Source organism: Stenella coeruleoalba, assembly GCF_951394435.1.
Source record: "Stenella coeruleoalba genome assembly, chromosome: 4".
Classification (NCBI taxonomy): domain Eukaryota; kingdom Metazoa; phylum Chordata; class Mammalia; order Artiodactyla; family Delphinidae; genus Stenella; species Stenella coeruleoalba.
In genome coordinates, this window is record NC_137149.1 from 44613809 (window position 1) to 44638620 (window position 24812).

A 24812-nucleotide genomic window follows, 5' to 3' on the forward strand; every position below is an offset into this window, starting at 1 on the left:
CTACAATTTCAGAGGTTTAAGGGTGCTCTGAAGTGCATCTTTAAGTCTCTTACTGTCAAGGTACCCCAGTTCAGGAGTCCTTGAGAGGAAAGGAAAAAGGAAGACAGAAGGGATCGGAAAAAAAAGAACCCACAACAGAAACAGATCTAAATATTGAATTGTTAGTATAACCTATAGATTCAGCATTTGTTGCCTTGAACATAATAAGCTAAAATAAACATGGTTGCATTACCTTAAAGAAGTCAAAAGAAGAATAAAAATCACCTGTATCCCCACTGGTACAAAGAAATAGTCTCGCTAACATTCTGATGTGTTTCCTGCCAGGTTGTTTTTATATGTATATGCTTTAAGTTATTTATTTTCATAACTATGATCATGGTATGTAATCAATTTCATTTCTTCATTTTTGCATTTACCATTATGAGTGATTTTTTTCTTCCTAAACATCATGCTTAATGTGGACATAAAATTCCATCACGTACCTCTATATTTTATTGCTATATACACCTATTGCTGGAAATTTAAGTCATTTTCAATGTTTCTTATGAATAATGGTGCTTAGAATAAAGATTTGCATTAAAGCTTTTTTTCATACTTTGGATTTTCCCCTTAGAATGAATTCTCAGAAGCAGAATTTGAGGATGAAAGAATAAGAACATTTTTAAGAGTTATCAACACATTGTCAAGCTGCTTTTGAGAACAGTGGGACCATTTCATACTGCCACCAGGCTAAACAAATGTCTGCATCACCACACCCTCACTATTGTGTGTTTCCTCTTCTTTAACCTTTACAAGTTTGTTGGCAAAAATTGTTGACTCACTTCCCATGGTCCTGTTTTAATCCCTTGAACCTCAATTCCCAGAGATGCCACTAAGACATTACAAATAAGTATCACAGATGTGTAAAAAGTGGGCTAAATCATTTTAATTAACATTCATAAATGCAGCTTTAGGGACTTCCCTGGTGGTGCAGTGGTTAAGAATCTGCCTGCCAATGCAGGAGACACAGGTTCGATCCCTGGTCCGGGAAGATCTCACATGCTGTGGAGCAACTAAGCCCCTGTGGCACAACTACTGAGCCCGCGAGCCACAATTACTGAAGCCCGTGCGCCTAGAGCCCATGCTCCGCAACAAGAGAAGCCACCGCAATGAGAAGTCCGCACACCGCAATGAAGAGTAGCCCCTGCTCGCCCCAACTAGAGAAAGCCCATGCGCAGCAACAAGACCCAATGCAGCCAAAAATAAATAAATTAATTAAACAAAAACAAACAAACAAAAATAAATGCAGCTTTATTCTTTCATCATGCTTCATCTTCTCATATTTTTAATGGAAGGTTTCTCAACCTCGGCACTTTTGACATCGCAGCACCCCTGGCCTTGACCCACTAGATGCCAGCAGCTCTCCTCTACTCCATTGTGACAACCAAAATTGGCTTCAGATGTTGCCTAATGTCCTCCAGGGGGTGAGGAATAGCCCCTAACTGAGAACCCAATGTCCCCTGGGAAGAAAATAGCCCCTGACTAATGAGAAACACAGAGCTCTGTTAGTCCAAGTTTCCGTTCCAGTGTTAAACTTTTGATCTTCAGTATCTCAGACCCGATAGTGCCTACCCAACACCCTTTCCTGCTTTCTTCCGTGGCAAGAAAACCCCAATTTTGTTCAGCTGTCCCCTCTCATGGGCTCAGAGGGTGAATTATGCCTGGTCTAAACCAGGCCTTACAGTATTGTCTCCTTTATCAATGACTCACTTTGATTTGGGTGTGGAACTCAGTCCTGGCCAAGGGGACCCAAGGAGACATCTGAAGGACCACTGGGAAAGATTTCCTTATAAATAAAAAGAAGCACAAAGGAGAAAATGCCCTTCCTCTTCAGGAGATGTTGTCTTGTCTTTGTGTGTTGCCTGGAACTGCGACAGCCACTGAGAAACTCTGAAGGAGGAAAGCGTTGATATGCAAAGGACGGAGAAGATGGCAAGCACATGGCCTGTGGTGACATCCTTGAGACACTGAATTACCAGCCACGGAGAGGCTCTACCTCCTGACTTCTTGTTATGTGAGATAACATACCTCTAAACTTTTAAGACTGTTGTGTCTTCCACAATTGCATCCTAACTGGCTATCTGGGAGCCCCAAACACAGTACCTAAGAGATGTGGTGAAATCAGGGAGTCTGGAGAGCTGATTCTGACCCTACGGAACCAGGCAAGCAGGTCCAGAAAGGTAGAGGAGTAGTGGGATGGAAGCTGTTCCTCAGAGGCCAGGAGCTCAGGGAAGTAGATGACTTCCAAGGCCACCATGGAAAGTAACAGAAGCTCTTGACACACAATGACTGGCTCTGTGTTTCCTAGCTCAGAGTGGGCAGAACTGAGCCTGGAGGTGTCCAATACCAGTAACTGGGGGAGCTAGAGGCTGATGGAACTAGTGCCACCGTACCTTGCTGGGAGGAGAGCATCGCAGTACAAGAGAAAGAACAAGGGTTTGGGAAGTGGAGTTTCAAGAGAGATTTCGAACCCATGTCTGACATGGATGGATGGGTGAGTAAATGGATAGGAAAGTGGGGAGAAGGGCAGACAGATGGAGGAGGGGCTAGGCAGAAGCTGCATGGGTGAGAAAGTGATGAAGAATATGGATGGGAGGGTGGGTGAGTGAGTGAATGGGACAGGGGAATGGAGGGGCAGTGGGTAACTAGATAGATGAACAAATGAATAACGACAACTGTTTTTGGGTTTTGTTTTGCTCACAGAGAGCCACATTCTTAAAGTGGAAAGGAACCTCTGGAGATCTCAGCAGGCCACATTCACATTTTAAGTGTGGCTCCATTTCACAGACATCCCCAAAATTAGACCTCAAGAGGATGCCCAGGGTATCCCAACTGTCTACGACATAAAACGTGTAAATGTTATAAAAATAAAAAGAAAGAAAGACACTTTCTACAAGTCAGGCATGTAAATGAGAATTGCAGATGAATTCCCAAACTGATATAGGACCGCACTCATAAATCTAGTATCACTGCAAAAAAGCTTTGGCCTATACCGAATCCGAGATAGCTGCACTTGTTAAAATTAAAAGAACAGTGAAAATGAAAGCAATGCACGCTTTTTTCCACTGGCAGGTAGTGTGACCGACTCCTGAGTTCCTCTCTTAACCTCAGCGATTTGCCCTTGAAGGGAGCAGCTACGCCTAATTTGCTCACAGGGTTTTAATTTGCTTGCTCGTCCTTCAGTCAGCAAAACCAAAATGTCCTTTCAACTTTGGTAGCTGGGCTTTTGGTGCTGTTTCCTCTCACACCTGTTTGATCCCTACCCTGACGTTTCATCCTTCCCCACCCACTCCACTGGGGTCCCTCCTGTGGGTTCCTCTTCACCCCTCCGTTATGTCACACCCATCAGAATCTGTCTCCTAATCTACCAGGGGTCCCATCAGGTTATTCCTAACCCAGGTCCTAGCACAAAATGGAATTCAAAAATGTTTTAGGAATAAATAAGTCAGCTTGAAATTTTAGGACCAAGTTTTATTAAAACAGGATTTTAAAACTGCTCTCTATGTATATTTTACTCACATAAAAAGTTCATAAATGTATTTAAATGGAACGCAGCATTATTTTAAAAATAAGGCAATTTTCCCACTTACTAAAGCCCGCTCTCTTGCTGTCAATAATTTATACAATCATGTAATTCAGAGGAGGTTATTAAATGCTGGGATTGGCTGCCCAGAGAGCGTTTTGGCTGTCACTCCCTGGAGGCCTTTAAAAACTGACAAGCAGCTCATGCAGCTCAATATGAAAAAACCAAAACAACCCAATCCAAATATGGGCAGAAGACCTAATATACATTTCTTCAAAGAAGACATACAGATTGCCAACAAACACATGAAAGGATGCTCAACATCACTCATCATTAGAGAAATGCAAATCAAAACTACAATGAGATGGGCTTCCCTGGTGGCGCAGTGGTTGAGAGTCCTCCTGCCGATGCAGGGGACACAGGTTCGTGCCCCGGTCCGGGAAGATCCCACGTGCCGCAGAGCGGCTAGGCCCGTGAGCCATGGCCGCTGAGCCTGCGCGTCCGGAGCCTGTGCTCCGCAACGGGAGAGGCCACAACAGTGAGAGGCCCACGTACCGCAAAAAAAAAAAAAAAAAGAGAAACCTAAAAGACATATCAACCAGTTGAGCTGCAATATATAAATCCTTATTTGAATCCCGATTTGAAAAGAAAATTGTAAAAATTTTATCAGACAACACTATGAAACAATACAACTACTAGAAGAAAACATGGGTGAAATGTGAACAGAACAGATATTTTGTGATACTGAGGATTTACTGTTAATTTTTTCAGTGTGATAATGGTATTAAGGATATGCTATAAAAAAAGAATACTTATCTTCCAAAGATAGACACTTAAATATTTATGGATGAAATACTTCTGAGATTGCTTTAAAATAATACAGAAGTAGGGAGTAGATATGGGTCCAAAGGAGGCAAAGTTAACATATGTTAGTCATTTTTGAAACTGGGCAACAGGGAAACAGTACACTGAAATGTTGTATATATCAATACTTGAAATTTTCATGGCAAAATTTATATAAAATGACAATAAATGTCTTGTTGGGGAGCACATGATTGGTATCGCCAGAATCACATCAAGAAATCCAGCAGTAAGGAATTCTGAGAAATATAATTCTAAGCTTTCCAGCCTCTGCAGCACACATCAGAATCAGGGTTGAAATATGTGTGAGTGAAATGTTCAACATTGTCCACCCTCAAATCTATAACTCAAACCCTGACCTCTCTCCTAAAGGACCATCAAAAATATCCAACTATTTCCTTGACACCTGACTGGGATGTCTCACAGGACCTCCAAACTCAACACACCAAAACCAAAACTAATGATCTCCCTCCAACTAAACCTCCCCTGCTACTAACCAGCTGTGTGACCTCGGAGAAGCCCCTTAGCTTCCCTAGTCTCTAGTGTGTGAACTGGGAGAATGACTAAATCATCTCCAGGTCATCGCTAGCTCCAGTGGTTAAGAATCCGCCTCTCAATGCAGGGGACACGGGTTCGAGCCCTGGTCCGGGAAGATTCCACATGCCGCAGAGCAACTGAGCCCTTGAGCCACAACTACTGAGCCTGGAACCCGTGAGCCACAACTGCTGAAGCCTGTGCGTGCCTAGAGCCTGCGCTCCGCAACGAGAAGCCACCGCAATGAGAAGCCCGGGGACCGCAATGAAGAGTAGCCCGTGTTGTCCACAACTAGAGAAAGCCCGTGGGCAGCAATGAAGACCCAATGCAGCCAAAAATAAATAAGTAAATAAATAAAGCAAAAATTAAAAAAAATAAAAGAGGAAGGCCATGATATAAAAAAAAAAGGGACTTAGGCTATATACTTTTTGAAGCAGCACTATCTCATGATGATCTTAGCGTCAGTTTAGCCATTAGTGATCATTTATTCAGTATCGGCGACTGCAGTATATTTGACTGAAATTTCATATAGCCCATAATTGGTTTCAGTATGGGCGCGTGCATCCTAGAACCAACAAGCCAGAAAGCTGCCTCTCTGTGGCCAAGGAGCTGTCTGTTGTGAAGATAATTTCGAAGGCTGGGTTTTTTTGTTTTTGTATCTGTTTCAGAAATGTGACAGGTACCATGTTTTCCAAGGCAAGAGGAAGAGACGGCTTTGACCTCTAGTGCCTCTTGAAAGCATCTGCAGAGGGTGACTTGTCATTTTTATTGCATAAGTGAGGGTACTCCCACAGGGAAGCGGAAGGGGTGATAAATAAGATTCTCGGGGGCCGTTAAATGGCATTTAGTGGGAGGAGGTGCCTGAGCGACAGCGGTGCACAGCTCAGGGATCACAAGGACACCCTCCTCCTTTCTGTGGCTCCCTACGCTGCATGCTGGTGGCGCTGCTGGACTTCATTTTCTCTCCGCTCAGATGGTTTACCTGATTTAACGGAGTAAAAAAGTCAAGTAAGCCTAATACAAAGGGGAATAAAAGGTAGTTGGAAAAAGGTGGAGAAAAAGTGGCTCAGCCTCTTTTGGCCTATTCAGAACTCCCCCAGGTGTAACAACAATGCATTTAAACTCAGTTTATCCTTTTTAAAAATGAAACTCTCAATATTAAGTAATAATACAAGTTCCAGAAGAATATACCATTTATATAAAAATCTTATAAAAGAGAAAACCCAAATATTGTTTACTAGTGTTTAGAGAAATGTAGCAAACCCTAAAGAGAAGCAAGAGAATTGACAAATACAAAAGTTTGGTCAGTGGTTACCTCTGGGGAGGAGAAGAAATACAGTTAGGGAGGGACACAGTAATTGATAATGTCTTGTTGCTTTAGCTGAATAGTAAATACATGTGCTTATTTTATCATTATTCTTTGTACCTTCCATATAGGTATTATGCATTTTTATATGTGTGAAATATTTCATAAAACTGCCAAGGTTCCACACCAAGCTCTGCCTTCAAAAACGTTGCCATGAAATTGGTCAATGCTGTTCTGTGTTATAGAGAGGACATAGTTTTAGACACATTGGAAATATGGGAAGGAATGAATGAATTCAACTGAGTTCTAACACCTTCTGGGGTAAATATACTTGAAATGTGCAGATGACACAGATCTTCTGCAGCACTATGAACTGTTAAGTACCACAACCACCAAGGCATTGGAGGTGATTGACAGAGCAAACTTCTGAAGCTGTGACTAAACTCAGTCTATCTTTCCTCAGAGGCAATATAAGCCTCACATCAGCTTGGGCATCATATCCTATCCTTTTTTTTTTTTTTTTTTTGCGGTACGCAGGCCTCTCACTGTTGTGGCCTCTCCCGTTGTGGAGCACAGGCTCCCGATGCACAGGCTCAGCGGCCATGGCTCATGGGCCCAGCCGCTCCACGGCATGTGGGATCTTCCCGGACCGGGGCACGAACCCGTGTCCCCTGCATCGGCAGGCGGACTCTCAACCACTGCGCCACCAGGGAAGCCCTATCCTATCCTTTTTTTATTGAAGTATAGTTGATTTACAATATTATATTAGTTTCAGGTGTACAAATAGTGTATTTTAATAGATTATACTCCATTTAAATTTATTATAAGATATTGGCTATATTCCCTGTGCTGTACAATCTATCCTTGTAGTTTATTTATTTTATATATAGTAGTTTGTGTCTTTTAATCCCCTACTGCTATCTTGCCCTTCCTCTCTTCCCTCTCCCCACTGATAATACTAGTTTGTTCTCTATATCTGTGAGTCTGCTTCTGTTTTGTTTTATTCATTTGTTTGTTTTATTTTTTAGATTCCACAAATAAGTGATAACATAAAGTATTTGACTATCTCTGTCTGACTTATTTCACTAAGCATAATACCCTCTAGGTCCATCCATACTGTTGCAAATGGCAGAATTTCATCCTTTTTTATGGCCGAGTAATATTCCCTGTGTGTGTGTGTGTGTGTGTGTGTGTGTGTGTGTGTGTGTACCACATATATATATACCACACATATATACCACATCTTCTTTATCGACTCATCTGTTGATGGACACGGGTTGCTTGCATCCTTTCCTGTCCTTGAGATTCAAAGGAAATGTGACTTGAACCTCCAGTAAACATTCAGCACCATCAACCTTTTGGGTTTTCATGGGACTGGCTTTTGTTTCTCCCAGTCTCCTCTAGCTCCACATCCTTGCTTCCACTGGACTCATTCTCTTTAGGGATCAGCTCACTGCCCTGATGTGCTGTCCTGCCTCTGCAGACATTGCCAAGTGGTGGACACTGCCTGGACACCTTTACTTTCCCAAGGACCATCTCTACAGGGGTAGGACTAGCCTGCATCGTTGGGAGGGGTGTCACACTGCACAGCATCATAGCTCAGAAAGCAGCTCAAAGTTGGATACCAGGCATCTAGGTTCTTAAAGTTAAGCCATGAAAATTTTCATCCATTCGCTGGTGTGTTTTTCATCCATTTACTATGTCATTTAGTTGCCATCTCTACACACCAAGGTGGGCACTCCTTCCAATATTCGTCAGGTGAGGAATCTAAGGAACCTGTTAGATAACTTTCTAAGGCTCCAGACAGTCTGTGGCAGGCCGGTGATGTGAATCCAGGCCTGGCTGACTGTATAGCTAGGGCTCTTTCCCTGCATCACATTGTGCCCTGTAAACATCTCAGAATTTCATGACATGCTCAGTTCATAAAGAATTCATATACAAATTCTGAGGAGCCTCTCTTCCCAAGGAGGACAGATGGAGAAGGCAACCAGCAGCAGCAGCGAAGAGGCATGAAAAGCCAACACGAAAACAGATGCCCATCCAGGACCCACAGGGAAAGGGAGGATAGAATTTGGTAGGGGTGGTTATCCAGGATCCCTTTTGCAACTAAGTAAACCTTGACTGTACCCCTGACTTGCCCCAGAGATACAAGGAATTTATTTCACTTTCTCCTTGCAGCAACCTTGAGGCAGGTAGGTAAGGTGGCTGCTATGCCTTTTAGATCACGATAGGGAGTCCAGGGGAAAGTTCAAGGGGTGGCCTAGGCAGTGGTAAGGCTGGAAACAGAACCAAGTCTCCTGATGCTGTTATGGACTAAATTGTGTTCCCTCCCAAATTCCTGTGTTGAAGCCCTAACCCTCAATATGACTGTATTTGGAGAGAGGGCAATTAAGGAGGTAATTAAGGTTAAATTAGGTCATAAGGGTGGTATCCTAATCTGATAGGACTGGTGTTTTATAAAAAGAGGAAGAGACACCATAGATCTCTTTCCTTCCACATGTGTGCAGAGGAAAGGCCATGTGGGGACAGAGTGAGAAGATGCTGTCTACAAGCCAGGAAGAGACCCCTCACCAAAAACCAACACTATCGGCACCTTGATCTTGAACTTCAAGCCTCCAGAGCTGTGAGAAGATAAATTTCTGATGTTTAAGTCATGGGATCTTTGGCATTTTGTTATGTCAGCCCAAGCTGACTAATACAGAAGCCGACACATGGCTCTCAGCACCAGGCTCTCCCAACCCTGGCCCATCACTCTAAAGACACCCAGGCCACCAATGACTATTCATAATGACATTTTTTTAGGCCTCAACCCATCTTCCCTCTTTGCACCAACCACCAGTCAATGCTCCCTCTTGAAGGCTTCTTCTCCCAGATGAAACACCACCCTCACCTGTGTCTCCTGGTACCTCTCAGAAGGCTCTTTCTCAGACTCTCTTTCATGGGCTAGCAATCCCCAATGTTCTGTTTTTGACAGCATTTTCTTACGTGGCAAATTCTCCCTGGGAAAGATGCCAAGAGACCTATTTCCATGAGGATCTTGGACAATCTCCTCCATATCAATGAATAAGTACCCAGCCTAGAATCAGCTCATAACAAATATTTGCTGAGTGAATGAGTAAATAAACAAATAAATGGACTAACCCCTAGGAGTTGATAATTCCTAAAACTGCATCTCTAGTTGAGATATCTTTTCTGAGTTCTAGCCCTTCTGTCTTAGTCAGGGACTGCCCACAATAATGATGCATAACAAACTACCCCCAAAACTCAATGACTTACAACAAGAAGCATTTATTCTCATGTAGGGTAACCGTGGTTGGGCTTGGCTGAGTGGATCTGCCCTGCATTTCAGGTCTTGTATTGTCTGGGCTTGGCTTGAGGCTGTGAGCTGGATTCGGGTCTGCTTACTAGCACTACGCTGTAGGGGCAGAGGCCAATCAGCACATGCTTTTCTCATGGTGATCACCAAATTGCACGAGCATATTTAAGGCCTCTGCCTGTGTTCACACTCTCTAACATTCCACAGACCAAAGCAAATCTCAAGAAGCCCATCATGGATGGGATGAGGACAGACTCTCTGCTCTTTGGGTAGGGGAGGGCAATAAGAGTGAGTGAATATTTACTGAACAATAATGCAAAATCCAATCTAGCACAACTAGACGACAAATGTCCTACAAGACATCTCCTCCTTGAATGTCTTACAAGTTTGTTAAATTTTCTATGTTGTTTGCCAAGAACCTGCCACTCTGCCAATTCCCTCCTTCTGTAGAGTTGAGTCTTCATGTCCATAACCTACTAGCAGGGCATCCTGCTGAATTTGGGCAGAACATCCACTTCTGACTCGCAGCTCTTCTGAATTCTGAATCATCCACCTTCTGGAATCCTTCACTGTCCTGGCCCACACAGCTGACCAGCTCTCCCACTGCAGATATGTGCCTGATTCACTCCTGTGTTTTCTGTACTTCTTGGACACTGTGTCCCTGGCTACTCTCAACAGGATGCTTATTCCCCAGCTCCCACTTGTTCAGCTCTAGTTCTTCCTCCGCCTGTTGACCGCAGCTACCAAGGGCCCACCACGCCCTGTGAATCAGCCTGCCTAAGTTAGCAGGAGGAGACTGGACACTGGACTGTCCTTTCAAGCATTTGCCTCCTATACTGGAAACAAGCTTCTTTTTTTCAGCTCTTCTCTGGGGACGGCACCACATGGACTTGGCTATGAGCCATCTCTCATGAAACTGACATTAGGACCTAGCAAAGGGGAAAGAGGTCAGCGAATAAGTTACTGATTAACTTTTGTTTTCTTGGTTTAGATTATATTCAGGGTGTGTGTGCTCACATGCGCACGCGCGCACACACACACGCACACACACACACCCCCTATACTCAGTTCTGATCTCCTTGCTCATGTTTATTTAGGCTGTCACCATACAATTCACTGGCTTCCTCAGGACAAATGGGCCCTGCTCCAGGGGCCTGAGGACAGGAATAGCAGGTCTGGACAGACGCACTTTGGCAGCGTGAAGAGGAAAAGCTGTACAGGATGAATGTCACAGTATTTCTGGCTCTTGCTTGCTGAATTAATTTCTCCCTTAAAAAAAAGCTGACCCATTTTTCTAGCCCACAGCCCTAATGGACTCTTATTCAGAGGCCATCCTCCCACATAAAGAGCTGTATTGTACTTAATGATAAGCCTTTTAATGGAATTGGCTATTTCTGAGTCTCTCTCTGGGAAACGGCCATTAATGAGCTTGCAAGTGCAAGGAAAAGCAGATGTTTGAGGGGTATGCTTCTCAAGGGCAGAGCACCCTGGGCAGAGCACCCTGGGAAGAAAATAGATGAAAACCAGTGACAGCTTCTTTTTCACTTCCTTGAAATTAGTTTGGCTTAACCAAAACTATGATCTAAATAAACTTTGTCTTCAAAATATGAAGCTATCACTCCTCACGCAACCCACCCGCCACATCCTATCTGCATGATCCTTACTCTACCCACAAATGCTTCTGTAATCCTAATCATAACAAAATCATCAGCAGACTGCAAAGCTAGACCAAGACACGTGGGTAAACTAGCAGGTTAACATCTATCATTCCTTCAAACCTGCAATTGGTCAATGCCTATTTAAGAGACTGAATGCAACATGAGGAAAAGGATGGAGCAGAACTGCTGAGGGGAGATTAATCTTTCTTTTACTGTCTGGAGTAATTCAGCTCTAGCCCCAAACCTGCATATTTACTCAGCAAAACTGAAGCCTTGAGGTTAACCAGTGGTGTCCTCCTTCACAAAGCATTTTATTGTACTCCTCATTATTTCACAACCTCTTCCAAGTCACACCTAAACTGGAAACAGCCACTGAGGTGTGCACAATACCTCTCTTCAGGGTCTTTTTTTTTGCCATTTTGGCATCCTTCTGCATTTCTTGTGATGTGATGGCACCCAGAGATGCATTAACATCCCTTATAGATGGGAGATTTGCTGGTGCACCCACCGTTTAATATGTCTCCTACTGTCACCCCCTGTGTCCTGGCATTAATGGAGGTGCTAAAGATATATTTAAAAGGTATAATGCAAGGTCCTTGTCATCAAGGGTTTCACAGTTCTAAGTAATTCAGCCCCTATTATTATTATTGAGAGCAGGACACTATGCTAGAAGCTTCTGGAAGTTCAAATATGAGGAAGGCAAAAGAGAGAGCCCTGATGATCCTAAAGGCTTTCTCAAACTGTAGTCCACAACATCACCTGAGCTTGTTTAAAATGCAAATTCTCAGGCCTCACCCATGACCAAATGAATAAGAAATGTTGCAGGTGGGCCTAGCCATTTGTGTTTAATACTAACATTTGAACAGCACTGGCCTAAAGAGCTCCTAGAGAAGCAGAAGAAATAAGACAAACACACAGTCTCTCTGCTACCAGACAGAGCAAGTCCAGGGCCAGGCAACAGACCTGGACATATTATATAGACCAACGGCCAAGGACCCGTTGCAGTGATTTTAGAGTCAGGCTAAAGTCACAGTCACCAGTGGAGCTTTTAAAACGCATAATTGCCTGAGCCCCACCCAAAGGTTTTAATGCACTGGTCTCAATTTTTGTTAAAAATGCTCACTAGTTGATTCTGACAATTATCAGAGGCAAGAACCTCACAAAGGTCTGAGAAGGAAGAAGTCTTTGGTAATGATGAAGAGGATATTGTGAAAGTTAGCCAATGGACCCAATTCCCATGGCTACTATAACAAGTCACTACAAACTTGTGGTTTAAACCAACAGAACTTTATCAATGGTGGAAAGCTTTCAGTTTTTCCTCTACGATCAGGAACAAGACAAGGATGCCCACTCTTGCCACTTTTATTCAACGTAGCCATTAGCAATTAGGAAAGAAAAAGGAATAAAAGGCATCCAAATAAGAAAGGGAGGAAAAAAACTGTCATTATTTGCAGATGACACGATGTTACCTATAGAAAACCCTAAAGACTCCATCAAAAAACTGTTAGAACAGTTTTAGAATAAATGAATTCAGTATAGAACTGTTAGAACTGTTAGAATAAATGAATTCAGTATAGTCTCAGGATACAAAGTCAATATACAGAAATCTATAGCTTTTCTGTACACTAATAATGAACTAACAGAAACAGAAATTAAGAAAATGATCCCATTCACAGTTGCATCAAAGAGAATAAAATACCTAGGGATAAATTTAACCACAGAGGTGAAAGACTTGTACACTGAAAACTATAAGACATTGACAAAAGAAATTGAAGACAAATAAATGGAAAGATATTCCATGTTCATGGATTGAAAGAATTAACATTGTTAAAATGTCCAATCTATCCAAAGCAAACTACAGATTCAATGCAATCCCTGTCAAAATTCCAATGGCATATTGCACAGAGCTACAGCAAATAATTCTAAAATTTGTACGGAAGCACAAAAGATCCCAAATAGCAAAACAAACTTGAGAAAGAAGAACAAAGCTGGAGGTAACACACTCCCTGATTTCAAACTATACTACAAAGCTATAGTAATCAAAACATATGGTACTGTCACAAAAACAGTCATACAGATCAATGGAACAGAATTGAGAGCCCATAAATAAATCCATACATATATAGACAATTAATTTACAACAAAGGAGCAAAGAATACATAGTTGAGAAAGGACAGTCTCTTCAATAAATGGTGTTGGGGAAACTGGACAGCCACATGCAAAAGAATGAGACTAGATATTATCTTACACCATACACAAAAATTAAGTCAAAATAGATTAAAGCCTTGAATGTAAGACCTGAAACCATAAAATTCCTAGAAGAAAACATAGGCGATAACCTCATTAACATGGACCTTAGTGATGTTTTTGTGGATGTGACTCTAAAGGCAAGGGAAACAAAAGCCAAAAATAAGCAAATGGAACTACATCACACTAAAGAGCTTCTGCACAGCAAAGGAAACCAACATCAAAATGAAAAGGCAACCTACTGAATGGGAGAAGATAATTGCAAATCATATATCTGATACGGGATTAATATCCAAAATACATAAAGAACTCATACAACTCAACAACCAAAAAAAACCTGATTTTAAAAATGAGCAGAGGCTCTGAATAGACATTTTTCCAAGGAAGACATACAGGTAGCCAACAGGCACATGGAAAGATGTTCGCCATCGCTAATTACTAGGGAAATCAAAATCACAATGAGATATCATCTCACACCTGTTAGAATGGCTATTATTGAATAGACAAGAAATAAATATTGGTGAGGATGTGGAGAAAAGGGAACCCACTGTTGGTGGGACTGTAAACTGGTGCAGCCACTGTGGAAAACAGTATGAGATTCCTCAAAAAATTAAGAACAGAACTACCACATGACCCAGCTATTCCACTTCTGGGTATTTACCTGAAGAACATGAAAACATTAATCTGAAAAGATATATGCACCCCGATGTTCACTGCAGCATTGTTTACAATAGCCAAGATACAGAAACAACCTAAGTGTCCATAAATGAATGAATGGATAAAGAAGATGGATACACACACACACACACACACACACACACACACACACACACACACACACACACAGTGGAATACTATTCAGCCATAATAAAGAATGAAATCCTGCCACTTGGGACAACATGGATGGACCTTGAAGGTATTATGTTAAGTGAAATAAGTCAGATGGAGAAAAACAAATACTGTATGATTTCACCCACATGCGGAATCTAAAAAAACAAAAACAAACAAAAGCAAACTCATAGGCACAGAGAAGAGATTAGTGGTTACCGGGGGAAGAGGGTTGGGGGCAGGTGAAAGGGTGAAGGGGGTCAACTGTATGGTGATGGATGGCAACTACACTTGTGGTGTGATCACTTGGTAGTGTACACAGATGTTGAATTATAATGCTGTACACCTGAAACCTATTTAATTTTTTTAAATAAATAGGTTTAGTGCCCCCTTTAATTCTCAGAAGTGTCTCAGTTTGGATGATTAATTAAAAGGTCACTCTAACTATAGCTGTAGTTTATGCAAGACAAATAAGGTAAATATCAATCAGCAGGCCGTCCCAAAGAATTGAAACTGAGCCTCACATGAAATGATTAGTGAATGAGTGTTCACCCACATGTTTTTGGTTTTTTGGTTTTTTTTTTTGCGGTCCGCGGGCCTCTCACTGTTGTGGCCTCTCCCGTTGCAGAGCACAGGCTCCGGACGCGCAGGCTCAGCGGTCAAGGCGCACGGGCCCAGCCGCTCCACGGCATGTGGGATCTTCCTGGACCGGGGCACGAACCCGTGTCCCCTGCATCGGCAGGCGGACTCTCAACCACTGTGCCACCAGGGAAGCCCCACCCACATGTTTTAATTAGAGATCCTCACACTTTTTTTCTGTAAAGGGCCAGGCAGTAATTATTTTAGGCTTTAGTCAGTCTCTGTCACAATGTTTCAAATCTGCCATTTTAGCACAAAAGCTACCTGAGACAATCTCTAAGTGAACGTGCATGGCTGTGTCCCAATAAAACTTTATTTTGGACACTAAATTTGAATTTCATGTACTTTTCATGTGTCACCAAATATTGGTCTTATTTTGTATTTTTTTTCAAAATGTAAAAACCATCCTTGACTCACAAGCCATATAAAAATGGGCAGCGGACTGATTTGGCCTGGGACATGGTTTGCTGACCCTTTTTTTTTAAATTTTGGGTGAAGTAGAAAATAATAGTTTCATTGCTTTGCCAGGCAAAAGGGGCCACAGCAAGCTAATGCCCTCAGAACTGTGTGTCCCAACCTGTAGGGTTGGGAGAAGTGTTATAGTAATGGTTCAAAGAGGGCATGATCAGCTGGTGGACATTCTTCTGATCGGTTGGTGGTGAGGTAAGTGGGAGTCAATATCATCAACCTTCTGGCTCCAAAAAGTCTTGGGTCTACTTGCTTGTGGGCAGCACACAGTTAACTTCTCCCACCTTGTGGAGGTTTCAGTTTCTGCAAAACAGCTCCAAGATATTGTTGTGTGTATCCCTTGATGGGAACCAGGACCCTGCCCCAAGGCTGTCCTATTGTTTCTCTTGACTGTTCCTCCCTTGTCTTGCATCCCCTCCCTTTCTTAATTAACAACTGTTTGCACCTGCCCACTGGAACTCAGTGCTGACACCTGTTTTAAGTTTAAAAAGTTATGTATGTTAGTTTTTTTTCTTTTATAGTTTTCATTTTCAATTATTCAAAATGCTCACATGACATTGACTAGGAGGGCTTCTATTGTATTTGAGAGCTCCTTTCTACTTCTCTCTGTAAGGTCCATGAGATAAGGGATTTTACCTGGCACATAAAAGGCACTCAGTAAGTGTGTCATAAATGAAAGAAGTTAAATTATGCAACATTTATGCAATGGACTATTGACACAACCATTAAAAATTGTGTTGAAGGGTTCTAGATTTACCTTGAAGGGGAAAAAACCCAGCTAACACAATAGTTATGTGTGATATAACTCTTTTTAAAAATCGCATGTCTATATTTGTATGAGAAATCAGATAGTAGGCTCTGCAAAAAATGGTATTAGTTATTGTATCACTGTAGTTATTATGGGTTTGGGGATACTTTAAAATCTTTTTCTTTTGGCTTCTCTGTATTCTTGATTTTTCTAAAATGGTTGTGATTTCTGTGTATGATTGGTCACCGTTGTTTTTATTCTACCTCGTAATTCTAGTGTTCTGAAGGAATGTGGATCTGACCACATGGAGGCACCAAGTTTGGTCCAACCCTGTGTCTGTGGTCAGGTGCTGGGAGTGACTAAGCCAGATGTTGGCCTGGGAGGGCATGGGGGATGTCCACTTATTTGTCAGATATGCCAGTTCTCCACTGTGCTCAGAAAACTAGAAATTAGATGCTAGCACCTCCTGAGTTCTGGCCTTGAGAAAGGAGCCTTCCCACTCTCCCATAAGACGCCTGTACCTAGGCTGTGTTTGAAATGTGCTATTTTATCCTAGGAGCCGCGGGAGGTCCAGGAAGGGTTTTGTTCATTTAGTCCATCCACGAACACTTGCTGGGCACTGATCACTAACCAGGCACTGTTCTAGGCACCAGGGGGTATAGGAGAGAACAGAGCAGACAGAAATTTCTGCCCTCAAGGAACTTCCTTAGTGGGGAAGAGGAGGCCATAAATAGATTAACAGATAGAGGAGAAAAATGGAAACAGCAGATGCAGCTGAGGAGATCTCATGGTCTAGGTGAGCAAGGAGGCCCTCCCTGAAGACATTTGAACCAAGCCAGGAGCAGGCTGAAGAAACCACGAGGACAAAGGCTCCAGGTGGCAAAAGCCTGGCACATCTGAAAGCCTGAAAGAAGGCCAGTGTGGCCAAGGAGATGATGCTGAGAAGTAGACAGCAGCCACCTCAAGGGACCATATTAAAGAATTTACTTTAGGTGAACCCATTTTATTCCAAGTGAAATGAGAAGCCATTTGTGGGTTCTAAACGGAAGAATGGCATGCTCTGGTTTATACTGTATAAGATAATTCTTGCCGCTGTGAGCGGGGCAAGGGTAGACCACGAGGAGGCCGCAGCAGGGGTTGGGGGCCAGAGGGGAAGGAGGCTTGGACTAGGGCAGAGGCAGAAATGCAGAAGGGAGGTGGACTGACTCATTGCGTTTATGGGGTAAAGTCATCAGGACTTGCTTCAGAACTGGATTCAAACAGGAGAAAATTCAGTTTGTCTTCGTTTCTCTTAATGTTAACAGCTTAACTGAGATATAATTCTTGAGACCATACAATTCACCCATTTAAACTGTACAATTCAATGGCTTTCAGTATATTCACAGAGTTGTGTCACTATCACTAGAGTCAACTGAAGAATATTCTCATGACTCAGAGAGAAACCTTGCACCCCTCAGTCACTACCCCCATTGTACTTTGTACCATATTTTATTTATCCAGTCTTCGGTTGATGGACATTTCATTTATTTCCGGCTTTTTGGCTATTATGAATAATGTTGCTCTGAATACTGTGTACAAGTTAATTTCTCTTGGGTTTATACCTAGGCATGGAATTTCTGGCTCATATGATAACTCTCTGTTAATTACTTGAGGACTCACCAGACTGTTTTCCAAAGCAGCTGCAACATTCTACAGCAGTGTAGGAGGGCATGATTCAATTTTAGTATCGCTCTGGCTGCTGTGTGGAGAAAGGATTGGAGCAAGGCCGGGGGGAAGTGCAGAGATCAGAATGGTTACGCAAAAGTAGAGGCATCTTAGTAGGGTTCAAAGACACCCAATTTAAGGTGTACTTCATCCTGTTTGATGGCAAAAAGATTTCTGTGAGATAGCTGTCTGTACACCCTATGCGTCACTTTGTTAAACTAAAAGATTCCAACAGAGAGGGCCTGTTAAAACAGATCTGCAGTTTTCAAATCTAGAATCCTAAAGCAAACTGGTATGGAACTGTTTAAACATCTGTCCCTACGCAGCCTCCTGCAGGCAGGAGGGTATTTTCAGAGAAACTAAGGGAGTCAGTGGGTGCAATGAAACTTCCACAACTTCAAGCCATAAGAACACAGGGCTCAAGTGGCAGCCTGCTGCTGGGGACTCGTGTGGCAGTAAGCGTCACTCCTACTGCCCGGGACACTGCCCTGGCCTCCCAGTCCAGAGAAGGCCTGGCTTTGTTCCTAGTTGCCGGTTTTGACAACTGGGCAGTGGTCCTGCCCCTCTGCAATTCTTCTAGCTCAGCAAGAGAAGGGAAAGCAACATCTATCAGGCTTACAATAGTCCCTCTGCCGGGTGAGATGCTCCACTTACATTCCTTAAGTTAGTGAACCCTCACAACAAATCACCAAGGAAGAAAGGACTATTTTTCTCAATTACAGATAAAGCAGGTTGGCCCCTTTGGATTGGAAAGTCAGAAAAGTCTCTCTGAAGAGGTAGCATTTTAGCTGATATCAGCCATCCAGGGATCACGAGTAAGAGCGTTCCAAGAGTAACCCCCAAATTGTTAGGTCTCCAGGTGACCTCATTTTTATTCACATTTAATTTTCTTTTATATTTATTAATATAAATAAGAGTAAGAAGCACCCCTCTAGAGATAAATCAAGTTTAAATTCATTTAAAAGATAACCTGGAGTAGAAATTATAATTCTTTTCCTTAATATTTCTGATTTTATACTCAGGGTCTATTCTCCATACCAGCAGTCCCCCTACCCCATCCCTAAACAATCCACTCTCTCCCCTCAACATCCAATATGACTGTCCCCGCTAATGTGTCTCCATAGACCTCAGTAAGGTTCTGGAACGTGGGGAGACACAGTTCGCTTGGTCTGGTTGTGCTACTGTGCTGGGAGTGGTGACTCTGAACTCCAGAACCTCCCACGGAAGGAAGGAAGGAAGGATCTACAAATAAGTGCTACAGTGCAACGCAGAGGTCCCCTGCTCTCAGGTGAGGATGCTCTCCCAGTGACAGAATTCGTTTTTACTATAACACTTTACCAAATTCCTCAAAACGGAATTCATCCTAAGATCTGTGTGGTGGGTCTTTAGGAAAGCCCAATAAACAAAATCCTTCTTCTCCAACGAACTAATTGAAATACAAGACCAAGGCGTGAGGCTGTTTTGAGACCAAAATAACACATTACCGATATAATATTAAAGAATGTGACATACCCACGGGCAGGCTGCATTCCTGATATTTACCCACCTAGTCACAATACTGGGCCAGGGCATTTCTTCCTCCCGGAACCGCACCTACCCCTGTAAAATCGACGGCACGGCTGACAGAGAAGAATGTGTGCTTCTATGGGCAGATCACTCCATAAGAAACAAGGGAGAAAGAGGAAAGAGCTCTGCAGACCCAGCTCCGGCCCTCAGCCTCACTGCTTAGATCTACATTTCCCCTCACCTGGGAAAGAGCACTAAAGATGATTGAGAGAGGTTACGGAAACACAAGGATGACCAGGGAAGAAGCATCACCCTCACACACACACCTAACACTGGGTTCTGGATGCCCTGGTTCTGTCACTACATCTTAATGTGACGTCAGGCAAGAATACTGGCCCTTTCTTGGGTCTCAGATATTAATTCTCTCAATTAGAGATGGTGCTCGTCTCCTTGCCATGCAGAACTGCTGTGCACACAGAGTATGAGTAAGTATGTCAAAGGCTGTGCAAAGGACACAAATACTAGGGAATCATAAGGCGTTACTAATGTGCAGAAGTTGCAGGCACTTGATTCCACCGTAGCCCTTATAGGGTCTTCCGAGATCCTGGCAGACGTCATTTAGGAAGGGTGACGGAGAGGGTCTGTCGGGGTTATCTTACTTCTTATACTTTCAGCTTGGCAGCTTCTGGCACTAAGAGGACTCTCATTGCCTCCTGGGTACTTTTCCTCAAACTGCTCCAGATGAGAGGTTGTCCCACGGGTATATGGAGTCATGCTTGTGGGCTGGGCTCCCAAGAGTCAGCCTTCAGTTCAAGGGAGGCTTTATGGAGAGGGAACACGTGCTTTCCCCCTCATTTTCATGTTCTAATATAAAAGGGTCTTGGCTAAACTTGTATCTGGGGAGCAAGACACGCCACCCCACCTTGAAAATGGGAATTGGGGAATCTCTGGGTATGAGGGATGCTAACGCTTCTGGATATGAGGATGTGGAGAGACCTACAAAAGGAAAAATCAGCTGGAGATTTCTGGGCAGGTGCAAAAGCAGGGACTGGCTGAACGGGCCCAGGGACAGGGCTGGGCAAACATGCCTGATGCTTTCAAGACCAAAGCATCTCACAGACTTTAAGGGGAAATGGATTTGGAACCTCCTGTTCTCCCAATTAACTCCTCTGTGCCCACTCTACTGTTTAAACCTTTAGTTGTTCTAAACTGGTGGTTCTCAACAATGTGTGAACATTAGAGATCTTAAGGGGCTTCAGAAAATAGCAGTGCCTGTCACCTCTCTCTCCTCTCCTTCTGAGATGGAGCCCGGGCATTGTATTCCTTTTGTTTGTTTCTAACTTTTATTTAGAAATAATTTCAAACTTAGGAAAAAAACTGCCAGAAAAAGAATAGTACAAAGAACATCACATACCATTTACCTATTCTTAACATTCTGTCCCATTTGTTTTATCATTTGCTCTCTATTTTTATTTTCTCTATTTTATTTATAAAATAAAATTCTTTGAGAGTAAGACATCACACTCACCTCCTTAAAAATAAGTTCAAGGTGCATTTTCTTAGAATAGGATATTTTTCTTGCACAGCCATGGTATACTTGTCAACGCCAGGAGCTTTAACATTGATACGAATACTTTAATTTTCTCTATCATCATATTCAATTTGTCAACTGACCCAATCATCTCCTTGTAGCATTTTTACCTCCAGGATACAACCCAGTCTAGGATCAGGCATTGCATTTAGTTATCGTCTCACTGGTGTGTTTTTAAAATCTCTCCAGGTGATTTTAATGTGCATCCTGGACTTTGGACCACCATATAAATGAATATTTATTTGCTACACTAACACATAATGAGGGCGCCCCTGGTGGCGCAGTGGTTGAGAATCTGCCTGCCAATGCAGGGGACATGGGCTCGAGCCCTGGTCTGGGAAGATCCCACATGGCGCAGAGCAACTAAACCTGTGCACCACAGCTACTGAGCCTGCGCTCTAGAGGCCACGAGCCACAACTACTGAGCCCACGTGCCTAGAGCCCATGCTCTGCAACAAGAAAAGCCACAGCAATGAGAAGCCCGTGCACCACAACGAAGAGTAGTCCCCACTCACCACAACTAGAGAAAGCCTGTGTGCAGCAACAAAGACCCAACACAGCCAAAAATAAATATAAAAAACAACCCCCCCAAAACCCCACATAATGAGTGTTTACCAGGTGCAAAGGATTGTGAATAAATTAAGGAGCTTATTATCTTAAGGGACATACTATATACAAATCAACTATAATATCAGATGGATAAGCATGATGAAAGAAATATTAACCAAATCCGTAGGCAGAAACTTTAAATTTAACAAGCTTACTGAGGGTCTACTATGTGGCAGACATTGTACAAACTTCTGGAAAAACAGATTAATAAGAAAGAAATAACGAGTATACAATTAGTGATTAATGAATACATGATTAATTACAAAAGTGAGATTTTTTTCAAAGATTTTTCTTGGGGGAAGTGAGACTTAAAAGATAAGTAGAATTCAACGTATAGAGATGAAGTCATTTCAGGAGAGGAAATATCAGAGGGAAGTGAGTGCACAGAGGAGGAAAGGGAGAAGTGCACTTCACTGTATTTGAGAACTGGGTGCCTGGGGTGGTACTTGATCCTCCTGGAAAAGTAGGCTGGAAAATGTAAGAGGGTACAGTCACTTCGGAAAGTCATCTGGCAGTTTCTTAGAAAGTCAAACATAAATTTACTATACAACCCAACAATCCCATTCCCAAGAGTAATTTTGTTACCCAAGAGTAACAAAAATGTGTGCGCAGGAATGTAATGTTTGTAGCAGCGTGATTCATAATAGCCCCAGGGTGGAAACAATCCAAGTGCCTATTAACTGGCGAATGTGATCATCAGAAAATGGTGTATCCATACAATGCGATACTACTGAGTAATAAAAGGCAATGAATGAATGGCATATGCTACAACAATTGATGAACCTCAAAAACATGATGCTGAGATTTAGCAACTAAGTGAAAAAAGCCAGATGGAAATACATGTTGTATCATTTCACTGCTATAAATGGAAAGGATAAATTTATGAAGACAGAAAGTAGATCAGTGGTTGCCTGGCATTGGGGTAGGAACAGGGACTGACTACAAATGGATACAAAGGATGGTGATAGAAATGTCCTAAAACTGGATTATGGTTATGGAGCAGCAACTCTGTAAATTTACTAAAAGATGGTGAATTGTATGTTTAGATGAATTTTATGGTATGTAAATTATACTCCAATAAAGCTATAAAAATTAAGAAGTTATCAAAATCAGACGGAAAAGAAGCAAGAACAGCAATCTTAGAAATGAAAAATGTAATTCTAAAACTTAATAGATGGGGCTTCCCTGGTGGCGCAGTGGTTAAGAATCTGCCTGCCAATGCAGGGGACAAATGTTCGATCCCTGGTCCGGGAAGATCCCACATGCCTCAGAGCAACTAAGCCCGTGCGCCACAACTACTGAGCCTGTGCTCTAGAGCCCACGAGCCACAACTACTGAGCCTGCATGCCACAACTACTGAAGCCCATTCCCCTAGAGCCCGTGCTCTGCAACAAGAGAAGCCACCACAATGAGAAGCTCGCACACCGCAACAGAGAGTAGCCCCAGTTCTCCAGAACTAGAGAAAGCCCGCGTGCAGCAACGAAGACCCAACACAGACAAAAATAAATAAATAAATAAATGTTAAAAATAAATAAAACTTAATAGATGGGAAAAACTCTGGATTGGACATATTATTTAGAGGATTGGGAAATAGGAAGACAGGATTAAGGAATTCACCAGGATACAATAGAGACAAAAAGATCTTTAATAACATTTTAGGATATGGATGGAGAGGCGACCTTAACTCACCTAATGGCAGTTGCAGAAAACTGAATGGAGGCAATGACAGAGAAACAATATCTGAACACAAAATCATTGATAATTTTCCAGAATTAAAGAGAGCACCTGAGTCTTCAATAGAAAGTACATTCACTACCAACTAGAGAGTTCTAATGAAACTGCTAAACGTCAAAATACACATATACAAATGCTACCAATAGAAAAGGCAGATTATCTACAAAGGAATGAAAATTTGATTGGCAGTAGGATTTTTACCAGCAGCAATTAGTATCTGAAGACAATAGAACACTATCAACACTGTGCTATGAGAAAATAGCTGTTCACTAGAAATTTTTTTTAATTTATTTATTTTATTTATCTATTTTGGGGTGTGTTGGGCCTTCGTTGCTGTGCGTGGGCTTTCTCTAGTTGCAGCAAGCGGGGGCCACTCTTCATTGGGGTGCATGTGCTTCTCATTGTGGTGGCTTCTCTTGCAGAGCACGGGCTCTAGGTGTGTGGGCTTCAGTAGTTGTGGCATGCGCAGTCTCTAGAGCACAGGCTCAGTAGTTGAGGCGCACGGGTTTAGTTGCTCTACAGCATGTGGGGGGATCTTCCCGGACCAGGGATTGACCCCATGTCCCCTGCATTGGCAGGCGGATTCTTAACCACTGCACCACCAGGGAAGTCCCATCACTAGAATTTTATACCCAAGTAAACAACCATCCAACAGTGAGGGCAAAATACAGACATTTTCAAATATACAAAGAATTTCTTACCCCACCAAGACCCCTACAGAAAGAACTATTAAATGATGAACTTCAGCTAGAAGAAAAGTGAACCGAAAGAGAAGGCTGTAGATTCAAGAAAAAAAATAGGGAGTAGAAGAATTGGTGAAATGTCAGTAAATTTAATGAACTCAAGTATAAAAGCGATTGTAAATTTTAAAAGGTAAAAAACTTTAGACAACAATGACAAGATGGGAAAGGGGAGGGCTGTTAAATGGGTAAAGTATGCAAAGCTCTTTTGTAGGGAGAAAGAATTATGTGATAACTTTGTTAGAAAAATTATAGTTAAATACGTATGTGGAGGGGCTTCCCTGGTGACGCAGTGGTTGAGAGTCCGCCTGCTGATGCAGGGGACACGGATTCATGCCCCAGTCCGGGAAGATCCCACATGCTGCGGAGTGGCTGGGCCCGTGAGCCATGGCCACAGGGCCTGCGCGTCCAGAACCTGTGCTGAGCAACAGGAGAGGCCACAACAGTGAGAGGCCCGCGTACCGCAAGAAAAAAAAAAAAAATGTATGTGGAAAAATAAAAGACAAGGCTGAGAAGAATAGGAATAATGCCAGAAGCACTCAAACCAGCAGTGAAAATGAGGGAATATAGATCATTTAACTAATCTAGGATGGTAAATGAAAAACACAAAATATGATGGAAGAATAAGTCCAATATGTTAGTTATCACAGTAAACGCACATGGATTAAATTCACCTATCAGAGATACAACTAAAATAAAACTTACAGAAAGATTAAATATAAAGAGATGGAAAATATCACATACAAAAGGTAGCCAAAAGA

At 42.5% G+C, this 24812-nt stretch overlaps 1 protein-coding gene across 1 annotated transcript in view; it reads right to left on the reverse strand.

Moving 5' to 3' along the window:
• FAM184B (family with sequence similarity 184 member B) overlaps positions 1–24812 on the reverse strand; it is a gene marked incomplete at its 5' end in the record, with an annotated part of 110934 nt that overhangs the window by 85559 nt on the left and 563 nt on the right.